At 37.2% G+C, this 14,211-nt stretch overlaps 1 long non-coding RNA gene across 1 annotated transcript; it reads right to left on the minus strand.

Moving 5' to 3' along the window:
- Positions 1–3,700: 3,700 nt before the first annotated feature.
- Positions 3,701–6,172, minus strand: LOC136822694 (uncharacterized). The gene is made up of 3 exons (XR_010848924.1): positions 6,017–6,172; positions 4,566–4,632; positions 3,701–3,890 (listed from the first exon to the last, which is right to left on the minus strand). It is a non-coding gene; the product is annotated as an uncharacterized lncRNA (long non-coding RNA).
- Between the last annotated feature and the right edge of the window lie 8,039 nt (positions 6,173–14,211).

Here is a 14,211-nt window from a genome sequence, read left to right on the forward strand (position 1 = left end):
TACCTGATGAACCAATCGCTCCTCCCCAAGTTCAGTCAGCATCAAGAACAGAGTGGGTTGTTGATGACTATTTAAATGAACGCCACTGCGCCCACTACCTTTTAATGGTAAGATATTTCAAATATTTATTTCGTAGGTAGCCTTCTTTTTCACATTTAAATGGGTAACCCCTGGACACGGGTAAGACCCACTTTCAATCATTTAATTATAACCCCTTGACAACCAAATTAATCTGATACCCCTAAGCCTAGTCTCATTTCTTTTAGAATTTCCCTTGTACCCTTTCGGCAATTCATCCTCTAACGGTTGGACTTTTTCTGAAGAGCTTTTTATATAGGGACTTAACCTTACAGAGTAAATTTAAGTTAAGAATCAGTGTCAATAATGGGTGTGGCTACATCTTTTTTGGCTCTCCCTGTAAAAGGCGCCTTTTTGTTATGCTGAATCAGCATTGCATAATAAGATGACAAGATATGGCTTTATGCGCATGACCGCGCATGCGTTTTCCAAATTATAAACAAAACATTCCAAAGGTTCGAATGTTGAAGTTGGATTTGTGGCTTTTGACGTGAATTGTATAGACACCAAACTTTGTACACTTTGATTTAATGGATAAACTAAGCTTCAGTTGTTATCTTGGACTGTATTAATTCATAATGACGTCTTTCGACCTTGATAAAAGTCTCTATTTGTGTTTTTTATTTGCTTTTTAGAACGCTTTTCAGACATGGTGAAGGAAGACAATCTTTTAACCAAAAAGCCACACGAGAGGGCTAGAAGATTGGACATTGCTAAATTGGTAAGTTTAATTACTTACTAGGTTACTTATTCGTAGTTTCTTTTATTCCACGATTAACCACATTTCACTGTTCCCAAAATCTTAACGCTTTTTGAATCAAATGTTTACATAATTGCTGAGATTTTACAAAAACTTGGCTCGATACGAGGTGAATTATGAGCATTATAATAAGAATGAGCTAGGCTATTCATGTATGCTTTGAAAGTTTAAGCATATTCGGCCTGAATAAGGGGCAGACACTTGCTTATAAAAAATCATGTATTTTCAATTTCATGTTGTTAGATCGCACTTTTTTACAGATCCTTCGAACATTCAAGCTGAACAAAAATGAGAGAAGCAAGTGTCGAATTGCAGATGCACTATCCATCTACATTCGACGACACAGAGAAAGTGCCAAAGCCAGGTTATATTTTTTGAAGTTTTTTGTCCCTTCTGTGGGAAAAGGTTCTACCGGGGCTGTGAGACAGGGGTGTTAATGTTTTTCTATTGTTTCTTTATTATACACGCATTTTTCATAAGAAATGTCCCGAGTTAATAGATTCTTTCGTTGTCGCTTCAAAAAATTTGTATAATCATCTAATGCTAATTTCTTTTTACTTTCTTAGGGAAAAAGCTCAGGAGCAAAGAGTTTCATTGGCCCAGTACCGACGGAGCATCAAAACAAAAGAAAACGAGCCCGAACCGAATACAACACCAACACCAACACCATCACTTCCTACACCAAGAAGAAGAAAAAACACAAGACCCTCGCCGACTGCAACATCATCACCCGCTATCCCTACGGCTGCCAGGTGTCAACAAGCAGACTTTTGGGAAAATTTTGACAGCGAGAACTATCCACCACCGAATTTACAAGACGGCAACCTGGTGACTGTAGCATACTCAAAACTGGAATTTGCGTGGCTATCAGGACCTGTCGTCTAAGACAATCACGAAGAGTATGTTCGGCTGAAATACTTCATAACTGTCGACAAAGAGAAAGGCCTGTTGAAGAAAAGAAAAAACGGTAACCACCCTACAACGCAAGACTCGGCTGTTTTTATATTACAAAAAGTCCCAATAGGGCAGATAGGTGATGGTCATTACGAGGTTGAAGATTTCGCATCCGTAAAGAGATATTATGACTTTTATTGCGATAAATTTTTGGATGGGGTAAAGCACTAGAAATGTTTGATTCAGTTTTGGATGTCTCAGATGAATCTTCAAATATTCGACTTTGTTTAAGTGTGGAATAATTTCTTATTTGTTGTTGTCGACGTTTTCTGGTGATTTACCCCCTCAAACTGTCGAATTGAAGAAAAAGCCTGTCTTGATAACTGTGATAAATTAACACCGACAAAAAAGATTTATCGTGATAAAAGTCATTTTATCTCTTGGTTTGTCGTATTACTTAAAATAAACGTCCTGGGGTGTTTATCAAGTTTTAACTTTTAAGAGAGGCGTTATTCTTTTTATTGAACAATTCATCTTTTCAATGTTTGTTTTAGCGCAGGTCCTGCTTAGTCGCAAGTCCTGCCTATTAGTCACGAAAGTACGAGTTGAAATACTATGAATCGATGCGTTTCTTCCTTTAGTAAAACATTCTCAGTAGCACTTCGATCATTTTATAGTACCTTTAAATGCAACATTTATTTGAGGAGGGGGCGTTTATTCGAAGTAATACGATAGGATAGTCCGTCCATTTTCATTTGGAATAATAACTTTTTTCAAACGATTTATTTATATTTCTGCTTCAAAGTTTAAATTCAAAACCCTGTTATTCGAATCTGTTAAATTCGGTCATGTTTTATTTGATATTCTCACTAAAGATATTCTTATAACAAGCAGCCTGGCGGCATGAAGGCCCAGCATCAGAGATTGCTGTTAATTTTGCACTTCAAAGAATAAAGTGCTCTAATTGTTTGCACTCGTTGGTGTTTTTTTTATTTCGGACATAAGACTTTTCTCTTAGAGTAGTCTGTCGGAGCCTTTTTCGATAACAAAATTCACGACTGTATAGAAGTCTTGCGTATTTTTGCGCATTGGGCTCTTCCAGAAAAAATCCGTTCATGGGGGGTGGAGGATATATTATTTTGATTTTAAACCCCGTGGACACGGGTTATACCCCTGGACAAACATCAAATCAACCCCTTGGACACAAAAAATTACCCCTGGACATTGGAATTTACCCCCTGGACATTGCAATTTTTTGGTATTTTTTCAATACCCCTGGACAATTCATCCTCCACCCCCCATGAACGGATTTTTTCTGGAAAAGCCCATTCGAAGATAGAGCGAAAATTATTTTTCTTTTTCTCGCCCTTTTAATCGAACGGGCTTTTTGTCGGTACAACGGGCGAAAAAGACTGGGCCAGTGTGATAAATGCTCAGCTTGGGTGGGGCTTGGGTTCTCTACAAGGCCTCTGGACATCAACTTTTACAATTTTTATATTTTTATTCATGTACCGCTGTCGAGACGTTCAGCGTCATATGATGTATGCAAACGAGCACACAAACGAATAGATCAAATGTTACAATCACGTCCAAACAACTATGCGATTACGTTCAAACGTCAATTTACGAACATTAATGCGAACAGTTCCAATATATATTTCATCTGCTACATAAATGAAGCTGTGTACTTTACTGTTTTACTTTGTTTGTTATCAGGGCCTGGATTAGTTTCTATATCACCCGACTGAACTAGTATAATGGAAGAGAATAAAATAACTGCTAAAAATGGGAGGGGTTTTAGAAATGGGGAAATTTCATTATTATTTGGGGAGCCGTTACTTAATTTTCTATATATAGAACGAAGGTTAAATTGCCTGGTAGAATCAAAGTTGCCGATCGAAATCCGATAAGCTTCGATAGATATCATCTTATTAAACGGTGTATTAGGGATGTAAAATGCAACAGAAATTTCGTAGAGATTTCAATTTATATTCAAACAATTATAATAAATTATGAATTAAATAAATTAGACAGTAAAAGGCTTTGGCTTTGGGTATGGCTTTGGCTGAATGAATAGGTGGTAAACAATCCACGACGAGGGCTTAATCGTAGATGATACCGAAACGTTAGGTGATACCAACACGTTAGTTGTCGAATCCTAAAAATAAAGGAAGAGTAATAAATTGAATAAAATTTAGTATTTATATCGGAGGGGGGGTTTACACCACCCTGTCAGTTTTTTGCTTATAATTCCCTTAAATTTTTTTTAAATCTCATGAAAATTTGCGACTTTTAACATAATCACATAATGCAAAGGTATACCAAATTTCAAAAGGGATCTCCAAGAGCTAGTACCAGGGCCAAGCTTTTTTCTAACAGTATGGCAGTATTTCACGAAAAAATTGATAGTATTGTGTATTTGAGCAAAAGATTGATTAAATCTTAAGTCACTATTATGGGCATTGGAAACAGACTCTGCTATTATTAAAACATAGTCACAAAATAGATATTTTTTCAAAAAGGACGTTCTGTTGAATAATAATGTAGTCCAGCAGAAATTACATAATGAAAAATACCTTACATTAGCTGATCGGCCGCAGTGACGCATGCTGAGTTTTTTTCTGTATGGCTGTTAGCTATATAAGTGTCTGCACGGCAAACTAGAAAATGGAGATACATCATCAGGTCTCGAATTCAAAACCTAACGAACGCATATGTACTTTTAAGTTTGCCGCACGGACACTTGTATAAGGTAAACAGTTGTAAAGAAAAAACTCAGCTTGTGTCGCTGCGGCCGATCATCTGATGTAAGGTATTTCTCATTGCTACTCACCTGGAATCAAGATAGTTGAAGGGATCGATTTCTTTGTAGAAAGTACCACGTTTGATAGGTTGCAAATCTGAAAAAATAAGTGAGAAACAATAAACACCAGCTTTTGTCTCGATCAACCATGAACCTGTGTACTCTCAGGTGCCTAATAAACGTGCCCCACGCTTATTAATTTTTCAAAAAATTTCCAACCCCCACGGACTATACATTTTTGAAAAATTATTCAATTTCCAACCCCCACGTTCATTTGTACCCCAATTCTGCCATAGCAACCTTTTCGTATTCGGATGTCGATTAGACTGCTTAATATAATATGGTCTGTGGTTTATACAATATAAATAGCCGTGAGAAACTATAGTCCGGCATGAATCCGCGGCGCAGTGGATAAGGCATTGGGTTTCTGATCAACAGAACTTTGCATTTAGTGGGTTTGAATCCCACCGGTGGCGATCTTTCGGTAAGTCATTCAACAAGCATTCAACAAGTTGAAAAACATAGAAAATAACTCACAAAGTCCCAGAACATCAGAAAAATATCAAATCAGAGACTGGAAAATACGAAACAAGTCAAGATGTGACTTTCGAGGTTATGAAGAAGCCACGACCGCATCACACATGGGAACATCGTTTGGATTATTCGCGTGTGCGTATAGTTACTTTTTACATGATTAGCACAGCGAGCGCTATCGGATTTATATTGCGGAAATCATGCACCAAGCACCGTGAACGTTCCGGTGCAGCTCGCTTCGGAGAATTCTTCCACCGGAAGCACCGGAACGTTCCGGTGCACGAAAAAAACGGCACTTTTTGCACCGGATGTTTCCGGAGCGCCGGGAGGGTCCTTCGATTAGTACCGTCTGGAACAAAGTATCTTATGATCGACTTCGGTCACTTCGATTGACATCCCCTGGGTTTGATAATTTTAAAGTCTCAAGGGCAACATCACTGAAAATTGGCCTATTTTGTCACTTTTTCGGGCTTTTTAAGCTTTTTTGAGTTCACAGATTTTAGGGGCAGGATTTTAATGTTATAATTTTTCCTTGGGGACAGCCATGACATGGGAGAGGATAATTACAAGGTCTCAAAAGAAGGTTGTCTATTGCTCATTCCGACATCGACTTATAACCTGACTGAAATTCGAGCCGTTACTAGCAACCCTGCGGGGCCCAAGGCGCCGAGTATGCACCCGGCACAGTGACAAGCCGTTACTAGCAACCCTGACCCTACCTAACTGTTAGTCAATCAATTCCAAACAACAAAACCCCTGGAAAATTTAAAATGTCGGAATGAGCAGTAGACAACCTTCTTTTGAGACCTTGTAATTATCCTTTTCCCCATGACATGCTCTGAAAACTTGGTGGCAGTGTATCTAGGTAAAAATTGTTTCCTTGCCACACCAAAGCAGTTATACTTTTACAAAGTTACCAGTAAGTAAAAATTAAGTTTTAAATTTACCTTTTGTAATGTCACAGTTGTCAAAATATGTTAGGTTTTTCCTGAGAGCTTCTTCTTTTCTTTTTTAAAGTTCCAACAACCAAGATTTGTGAGGTGGCTAAACCACACAGAACTTCACATGAAAATATCATAGTACAGTAGAGAGATTTTGACCAACGTTTGAGTATACTTTACAAAGATCAAAATTCAATTTCAGAAGCAAGAAGTTAAAAAGATAGAACGTACGAAGGTGCGCACGAAAATACTAGTTCTTATCCGCTAAGCGAAGATTTTAACTAGCTAGCCTGTAAAAAGTGCGAAGTATATTTTGAAATCCCGTCTAGTAAACAAATGGTAACAAACACACACCACAGCGCTCTTGAAAGGCCCGTTCGCTTGCGCTGGGCCAAAAAAGCGTGTAAATGTTTAAGACTGAAATCTTGCCTTCTTCTTGTCATTGAAACCTACTAGTGTCTTTTAGATTTTGTCAGTGGTTTTTTTATCTTTTGATTCGATTTCTACGGTTCCGCTTGGGCCCAGCGGTCAAAATAATGGGTCCACTATATTTTTTTAGTAATAGTTTATATATAAAACATTGGTTCAGCCATGTCCCAGCTATAAAAAAAGGGGACCCTTATATATACGATATATAAAATTTTTTGGTTCCGCTTGGGCCCAGCGGTCAAAATAATGGGTCCACTATATTTTCTAGTAATAGTTTATATATAAAACATTGGTTCAGCTATGTCCCAGCTGTAAACAAAAGGGGACCCTTATATATGATGATATATAAAAATTTTTGATTTGTTGCTAAGCTAAAAAACACACACAAAAAACGAGCCCTAAAGGCGGATTTAATTTGTATTGTTCAAAATATGAAGCACACTGCTGAACAAATTTTATTCTTATTGTCAGCCTGAGAATTCTTAACAATTCCTTATTCAGCCTCGAGTTCCTTATAAACGTGTATTTTTTTTCTCGTTTTGTTAAAAGACTTGTTTTGCAATGTTTTTTCAAAAATATTCTTTTCATAGATTTTAAGACTTATCATTTTTGAAATCAAGGATATTTTAGGTTTATAATTTTTAAAGTTTCTGCTTGAAAACTAATAGAATTTCAAACAAGATACAAAAATCTGAAATTTATGTTTGTCATGAATTTCCCAAGAATGTGTTACAGTATTTCAGAATTTAAGAATATTTGTTAACTTACTTTCACAAGATAATGCCTTCTTTACTTGGACTACATATTTCCTTTTACGAGATTTCAGGAGACAAACCTGGAAAAACTGTGATAGACGTTCACGGCTAGTAACCGGAAAATTCTGGTAACCACCCTACAACGCAAGACTCGGCTGTTTTTATATTACAAAAAGTCCAAATAGGGCAGATAGGTGATGGTCATTACGAGGTTGAAGATTTCGCATCCGTAAAGAGACATTATGACTTTTATTGCGATAAATTTTTGGATGGGGTAAAGCACTAGAAATGTTTGATTCAGTTTTGGATGTCTCAGATGAATCTTCAAATATTCGACTTTGTTTAAGTGGGGAATAATTTCTTATTTGTTGTTGTCGACGTTTTCTGGTGATTTACCCCCTCCAACTGTCGAATTGAAGAAAAAGCCTGTCTTGATAACTGTGATAAATTAACAACGACAAAAAAGATTTATCGTGATAAAAGTCATTTTATCTCTTGGTTTGTCGTATTACTTAAAATAAACGTCCCGGGGTGTTTATCAAGTTTTAACTTTTAAGAGAGGCGTTATTCTTTTTATTGAACAATTCCTCTTTTGTCCTACGTTCTCCAGATTCCATAAAGAATTCATCTTTTCAATGTTTGTTTTAGCGCAGGTCCTGCTTAGTCGCAAGTCCTGCCTATTAGTCACGAAAGTACGAGTTGAAATACTATGAATCGATGCGTTTCTTCCTTTAGTAAAACATTCTCAGTAGCACTTCGAGCATTTTATAGTACCTTTAAATGCAACATTTATTTGAGGAGGGGGCGTTTATTCGAAGTAATACGTACGGTGGTTCCTTACTGCCAACTTTTTCACGCTTGTCTTTTTATTACAGCAACAAAAAAATGAACTTTTATTTTGTGTTTTGATTAAATACAGAAAGCAAATTTCCAGTTTAGGTTTATTTCAGCGATCTCAAAATAAAAGACGAGTGTTCTATCGTGCAAATTGCACCATACGCGCCCTATCGTGCAAATTTGCACCATACGAGGGCTATCGTGCAAATTTCCACCATACGAGGGCTATCGTGCAAATTTGCACCATACGGGTGTTCTATCGTGCAAATTTGCACCATACGAGTGTCCTATCGTGCAAATTTGCACCGTACGAGGGCTATCGTGCAAATTTGCACCATACGAGTGTTCTATGATGCAAATTTACACCGTACGAGGGCTATCGTGCAAATTTGCACCATACGGGTGTTCTATCGTGCAAATTTGCACCATACGAGTGTCCTATCGTGCAAATTTGCACCGTACGAGGGCTATCGTGCAAATTTGCACCATACGAGTGTTCTATGATGCAAATTTACACCGTACGAGGGCTATCGTGCAAATTTGCACCATACGGGTGTTCTATCGTGCAAATTTGCACCAGGGCTATCGTGGAAATTTGCACCATACGAGGGCTATCGTGCAAATTTGCACCATACGAGCCCTATCATGCAAATTTACACCATACGAGGGCTATCGTGCAAATTTGCACCGTACGAGGGCTATCGTGCAAATTTGCACCATACGAGTGTCCTATCGTGCAAATTTTCACCATACGAGCCCTATCATGCAAATTTACACCATACGAAGGCTATCGTGCAAATTTGCACCATACGAGTGTTCTATCGTGCAAATTTACACCGTACGAGTCCTATCGTGCAAATTTGCACCATACGAGTGTCCTATCGTGCAAATTTGCACCATACGAGCCCTACCATGCAAATTTACACCATACGAGGGCTATCGTGCAAATTTGCACCATACGATGGCTATCGTGCAAATTTACACCATACGAGCCCTATCGTGCAAATTTGCACCATACGAGGGCTATCGTGCAAATTTGCACCGTACGAGGGCTATCGTGCAAATTTGCACCGTACGAGGGCTATCGTGCAAATTTGCACCATACGAGGGCTATCGTGCGAATTTGCCCTTTACGAGTGTTCTATGATGCAAATTTGCACCGTACGAGGGCTATCGTGCAAATTTGCACCGTACGAGGGCTATCGTGCAAATTTGCACCGTACGAGGGCTATCGTGCAAATTTACACCATACGAGTGTTCTATCGTGCAAATTTGTACTATACGAGTGTTCTATCGTGCAAATTTGCACCATACGAGTCTTATCGTCCAAATATGCACCATACGAGGGCTATCGTGCAAATTTGCACCGTACGAGCCCTAACGTTTTTAGGAAACCTGACCACATGGTCACGTGACAAATAACTTCAATCACGTGACTTGGCTTGTCCAATGATAATGGCTTATACAATGTGATAGAAATTTGGTAAAGTGAAAGCGAAAGTGAAATTCTAAAAAGGTTCATTCAACAATAATGACGGATGTCGGAGACATTGAGAACCTTGTCGTTCAGTATTTCAATCGTGGTTATGATTATGAAGAAATTTTATTATCATTAACCGAACTCCATTCAATTACAATCAGTATAAGGAAGCTTCATCGTATCCTTAGGAGACTAAACTTGTATAGAAGAAAACATGGAAGTGACACTCGGCTTGTTATCTCATTCATTAATAGACAGTTGGAAGGTAGTGGCTCCTCCTTGGGTTACAGACTAATGCATCAGAGATGTGTACAAAATGGAATTCGTACTACTAGAAAGAATGTTGCCTTGATTCTAAAATCCCTTGATCCAGAGGGTGTTGAAAGAAGAACTAGAAATGTATTGAGAAGAAGACAGTATTGGTCAAATGGTCCAAATTATGTCTGGCATTTGGATCGGTATGATAAACTTAAGCCATATGGGTTTGGTATTCATGGTGCAATTGATGGCTTCAGTAGACGTATCATATGGTTAAAAGTGGCAGTATCCAATAAAGATCCAGCAGTTGTGAGCAACTTTTATCTTGATGCTGTGCAAAACTTGTCAGGTATTCCAAGAAAGGTGGTTGGTGACCGAGGAACTGAGAATATATATATTGCTGCAGCTCAAAGATTTTTAAGAAGGTCTGGAAACGATCAAAGTGCAGGTGAAATGAGCTTCAAATATGGGAAATCTATAACCAATCAGAGGATTGAAGCTTGGTGGTCGATGCTTCGTCGAACATGCACAAATTGGTGGATTAATTTCTTTAAAGACATTATCGAACAAGACCTTTTTGATACTTCTAATCCCTTGCATTGTGATGCAATAAAGTTCTGTTTTTATCCATTACTGCAACAAGATCTTGACCGGACAATGGAAAACTGGAATAATCATCGCATAAGGCCATCTTCGAATGCTGATAGTCAAATAAGGCCTGCCGGAAGACCCAATGTTCTTTATTTTACACCATCTTCTTCAGACCCATCAGTCACTGATTGCAAGTTTCCTTTAAACCAGTTTGACTATCGAATTGTAAAAGACTTATGCACTAAAAATGTTGTGTCTGGTTATATATGTTCAGACGAGTTTTTTGAGCTGGCACACATAATAATTCAAGAAAATTCACTGTCTATACCAAGCAATACTACTGAAGGCTTACAACTTTTCCAAACACTCCTTGATGACATAAATAGAATTTAATGTAACATTTTTGATTTTCTGTAAAATTTCCATTACTTTTTCCAATTTTGTTTCCACAATTATGGAACTGTCTTATGATTTTGAAATATTATACTGTAACGTATTGGTTTTATCTTACATTGATAAATTTTGAAGAGCATCAGAATATGATACAAAACATAACTTGGGTGCCAATTTTTTTTGGACACTTTGGTGTGATTTTCGGACAAATATGATGGTCTCAGGCAAAAATCATAGGGTTTAGCTTCCCCCTTAGCTTTCCAAAAATGTATAACAAGTGCTTTGACTAAAAGAATCGAGCTATTTTACAAATTTCCCCCTACTAATAGTACTTTATTTTTATTACCGCTCCCCTAGCATGTAAAATAAAAGCTTAATATTATGGTATGTCAGTTAAGATATTCAACTAGTCAAGAATAAAATTGTCTGTTTTGGTGGAACGTGTCAAGAAAAAATATATTCAGAATTAGGGGTGTATTCACACAGCTTGTGAATAAAAATTGACGAGTAAGCAACGATATCACTAGCAATCTGACTTCTCCCACATTCAAGGAGTTAGTTTTATTCGATCGACTTCGGGTTGGTTTTTTCAACGAGCATAAATTTAGGCGTTGTGGCTATGGTGGACATCAACCTTGATTCCTGTACAGGCGACCAAGGTTCGATTCCCACTCATAATAGATAGGCATGGCTTTCTGTTACTGTAGACCCTTTCTGTGATTTCGAACTAACTCTGTTGAAAAAACACTCAGCACTTTTTTTGCACTGCTCTATTTATATTCCCATTCAAAACAATCTTAGTACGACCAACTTTAGACCCTAGCAGGCGTTGCATTTCAAGCACTTAACCCCTCCTTTTTCTATCGCCTTTCAATCCTAAATAAATCAATACTTTATTCTGTTGCTTAATTTCTTCACAAAGCTGGACCCTTTTACCTAAGATCGGAGCTCTATTATATGTTTTTTCTTTCCTTTTTTGCTTAGTCTGGTACCTCTGGCACCCATGGTGCTTTAGTTCCTAGCGGGGGAGGGGGCTATATCTAAGTTTAGGTAGTGTTTTGTGCTTTTTTTCCCCCGAGAAAGAAAAAAGGTCACTATCGTATCGCCAATATTATTAACTGAAATAAAATTCAGCTAAATTCTACCAAATAAAACTGGCGAATCGGGCGATTCACCAAAGATTTCTTCCTCATAATGTCGCCGTCAAAAACGGCGGTCGTTAGTAGAGATGTTGGTAGTTTTAAAGTTTTTTTACTAAAATATCGAGAATTAAAACCTTTCAATGGGCAATGAATAAGTACTAAGGGAAGGATTAAAATATCCCTGATATCTATCTCAGGGATTTCCGACGACAAACCTCTATCCCCGGGAGGGTTGGCACACTTAGGCAAAAATGGGTGCTGGGTATGTGCAGACGGTAAGGGTCGGTTTTTCACCTTTCAAAGTCTCTCTAAGGGTTGCAAAAATCGAATGGGTGTCATCTGCGAAATTAAGTCCCAACGGAAATTTGGAAGGGTCTCATGCGCGAAATATTTCTAAACAAAATTTAAAACATGTCAAATAAATACCATTTGAATGGTTACTGGCATCAAAGAGGCGGAAATAATGTGTATTTCAATAACCAATATGCATGATTTGAGAGTATAAGTCACAAAATTGTAAAAATATTGTCAACCAATAGTGCCAACCGCGAAATCTTTTGAATTTCGCAGATAGGCCCAACCAGGAAATTTAATCCCGCGGAAGTATATCCGATTAGCATTAAAGTATCTTCGAGCAGATTCTGATACTCCAAACAGGGTACCCTAAAGGTCGTGCCCCATGAAAATGTAACTCAAGCTGCTGGCATCCACTAATGGATTCGCGCTCCTTATAGAGGATGCTTAATAAGTGATATTTCCTTTGTCCAGAGATTTATGCCGCCTTTGGCCGATATATGTGATATACGCCAATATAACATTACGTAATGTTTAAATTTTCTGTGAGGCACCAATCATAGTTTGGAAAATATATTTTGTTTTCGAAAAAGAAGTAGAAGAAATTAGATTTATTGAGAACTTAAGGGCTCTGACCATAGTCAGAAAATTGGTTTTAGCATCTGAACATAAAAGTTATGTTTTAGATTCTTTAACACTTTTAACAAAGAATTGCCTTTATAAATTGCTTTTTAATCAAACCCCTTAAGAGTAATTAAGAACTTAAATGCAAAAATGACGTTATGAACTTTAAAAAGACGTTAATAATATGTTGCATCACCTTCTTTTATAAAAAGTGCTAAGTTTTAATGGGTAATTAACCTTTTTGTTTCGAACTTTCTTCAAACTGTCCGCAAAGAATTGAACTATTTTAAATTTTGCGGAAAATTTTTCTAAAAAGATGTGTCAAAAGTTATGACTGTTTTTTTAAGCAAAATCCAGATGAAAAATTGATGAAAAACCACTATTTTGAAGAATTCGAGACAAAGAAGCATTTACAAAAATTTTCCGCAAAAATTTTTATTGTTCGGTAAAAGATACACCATCTACTGCGAAAAATGTTTCAAAATGTTTTTTCTTCGCCGAAACTAAGCTCTTCAAAGTTGAAATACTCTTCCTCGCAAAAGTCTTCATTTTCTTCTTCATCAAATTTTTTCAATGTAATTTTTGAATTTTCAGATTCAGGAATAGTTTGTCTAACAGAAAATGTATAACATGCCATAGTTTTGTTGGTTACATGAGTCAGAAAACACATTTTAAACACGGCAATTATGAAAAATTCACTATGGCCCTTAAGTTCCTGACGTGTCTTCTGTGTGAACCAACAAAATTTTGCCTCATAAAACTATATTTTGATGCTTTAATTTGGACTTGTATGAGTGTATAATCTTTTACACCACCAGTTTTGAAGATATGTTGCAGATTATTTATGTTGTATTTATGTTAAGGTATGTTAGTTATGTATATACAATACATTTGCATTTGTCATTCAAATTATTAATTCGCCAAGATTCTGTACGACACCTCAAAATAAAAAACCGAACCGGAAAGAGGGTGGTAGATAATTAAGCAGACCTACACTACCTGGGGTTTGGTCTACAATTCAGTCTTAAATGTAACTAGGTTGGCGGTTACTTTCAATCCAGCGTTTGAATATCCCACGCAGGCACCGCAAATTATGTTATGTAGGAAATGGGTATGGCTCAAATCCTACATAGAAGATTCGACACTAGCTTTTTATATTTATAACTAAATGTACTAACATAGAAGATAGAAAATAATAGATTTCGTGGAGACTTAATTTCGCGGATGACGCTATTAGAAGACTGGTACTAACTTTAATAGTATAGTGTAACGGTACAATAGACGAAAATTGTGCGACGAGAGTAGAATTTAAGCTTCAAGCCTCCCCCCAACCCAGTGGCAAAGTTTAAGAGCATTGGAAAAGTCGGTGGAAAGGCCATTCGCACTAAACATTGCCAC

This window comes from Clytia hemisphaerica, unplaced genomic scaffold (assembly GCF_902728285.1).
Source record: "Clytia hemisphaerica strain Z4C2 unplaced genomic scaffold, Clytia hemisphaerica genome assembly, whole genome shotgun sequence".
NCBI lineage: Eukaryota > Metazoa > Cnidaria > Hydrozoa > Leptothecata > Clytiidae > Clytia > Clytia hemisphaerica.